Raw genomic sequence first — 2,147 nt, 5'->3', positions numbered from 1 at the left:
ACTGTGGCTGTTTCCTCATTTAGCCCACCAGTTGCACCCAGTGTTCCTGTGATCAATGTCTCTTCCACTGTAGATATGTACTTTTCTATGGCCCCCATAGCCCCTGTGAGATAGCTCATAAGCATTAGATGTGTTCTCCCAGTACTTTTTGTGTGTGGGAGCTGAACAGTTATGGCCTTTCTCTTCCCCATATTATTCGCATCACTTTTACCTCACGGTGTCCTTCGAGTACTGAGCTGATAATCCGTGGCAGACGCCTGCTGCAAAAGATGGACCCTAAAGACTGCAGCTGTGCCACGGGTGGCTCTTGTTCATGTGCTGGGCCGTGCAAGTGTGAGAATGGTAAATGTACATCCTGCAGAAAAAGCTGCTGTTCCTGTTGCCCTGCCGGATGCAATAAATGTGGCCAGGGGTGTGTGTGCAAAGGAGGGTCGACGGAGAAATGTAGCTGTTGCACCTAATTTGCAGATTGGCTTATCCAGTGCAGGCGGAGTGAATTGCACTTTTTGATTTATTTTCTTTACTGTGCAAATGAGCAATCTTAAATTTCGATATTATAACTTTGTATATAAATGTACTGCTAATAAAGTAACCGTATTATACTGTCAAGTGCAACTGCGAATGTAAGTGCACGAAAGTACCAATTATTAATACATATACATAAACAATCAGGGTGAGCACAATAGGGGATATAACTTTCTAACACTTCCACATCCCAGGTAAAATTTGTATGTATGTGGATCTCTAATTACGTGCAGAAAATATGATATATGTCAGTTTTTATGAGCTATTCGCTGATATTAAAGGGATACGCCCCGTGTTTGAAGAAGTCCAAGTCCTCACTTACCTCCACTTTAAGTGATTTATATGTGCCACCTCCACTCGGGACTCAGATAGGCACACTCTCCCCATTTGGTCTACTCACGGGCCAAGAGGGAGAGCCCAGCCTCTTTCGGTCTCTGATGGGCTAAGACAGACCTGTCTTGGCCCGGGCCGAGACTGGGCACACTCCGCGCACGTCTCGCGCTGCGAGAAGCCTTGGGCCATTGAATGGCGTTCCTGTGCCGGTCGAGTCTTGTGGCCCCTCCTCACAGATCCGATGCAGGGACTCTCACCAAAGTGCACTGTGCAAACAAATTACAGGGCTCCTGACCTGCGGGAAGCCACGGGCCGTTAAATGGCACTCCTGCATTACCTCCTCGTCCAGTCTTCCTCGCCACAGTATTCACAAATGAGCCTCCGGCTCCACACAGAACTCCAAGTAAAACTAAAAAGGCAGCGCTCTAGTCTCCCCTCCCTCCTCCAATATGGCCCCCAGTGTCTTCATCCAATCCCATAAAGGGATACATATCAATCAACACGACCTGTTCTTTTTTTCTGCACTTCTCCGAGTGCTTTGTTGCCTGTTGGTCAGGTGAGTGGGGCTGGGGTACTGCTTGAGCAGCCCCGTTTCGCCCTCGGGTATCGAGTTTGGGGGGAAGTAGTTTGCTGTTGTTTCGTTTGATTCATTTTGTTTTAAATGTATTTTTTTCCCCCCCTTCTTCTACCTTTGCGCCTATGGTCCTGCCTTAGCGGACTTTGGAGGCGTTTGTTTGCGAGTCGCTTCTAGCCTCGTTCTTGACAGTTCACGAACTACTGTTTACGGTGTTGCATTCCCGGCCGCGCGTCCTGCTGAGCGGACGTAGCGCGGCCGGGTGAGTTTGCTCTGGGGGCCGGAGGCTTCCGTTGGCATTCGTACCTGGTTTTCTCTGCAGCATTGATTGATGTGGGGGCCGGAGGCTCCCGCTCCCGTTCCTTGGTAATGCGGTTCAGGTCTGCGACTGTCTGTGTCATTATCGGTATTCTGCATGTCTATGCGCAGGCGCTCGAATTCTTCCGGCATTTATGTTTTAATGAAGTGCTGGGACTGGCTTGTTTGGTTGCATAGCAACCACGGGGCCTTTTTTATCCCGGGAGTGTTGTCTTGAGTGCCTGTGTTTCGTTCACTCGTCCACTTATATTTCGCTATGATGGAGGGTGGTTCTAATGTTGTTGATGCTCCTGATCCATTAGTGATGGCTTCTGGTTCTGGTATACAGATACCCTCTATGGACGTGTTGCAGCAGATGATCAATTCTGCTGTGGCTGCTGCAATGCAAGGTCAGGTG

The 2,147-nt window shown here is 49.0% G+C and overlaps 1 pseudogene; it reads left to right on the top strand.

The window, feature by feature from the left end:
* The first annotated feature begins 269 nt into the window (after nucleotides 1–269).
* Nucleotides 270–488, top strand: LOC146821135 (metallothionein pseudogene; annotated as a pseudogene).
* The last annotated feature ends 1,659 nt before the right edge of the window (nucleotides 489–2,147 follow it).

This window comes from Triturus cristatus, chromosome 6 (assembly GCF_964204655.1).
Source record: "Triturus cristatus chromosome 6, aTriCri1.1, whole genome shotgun sequence".
NCBI lineage: Eukaryota > Metazoa > Chordata > Amphibia > Caudata > Salamandridae > Triturus > Triturus cristatus.
The sequence above is the reverse complement of the archived record's forward strand: the minus strand, read 5'-3'. Positions and strand labels throughout refer to the sequence as shown.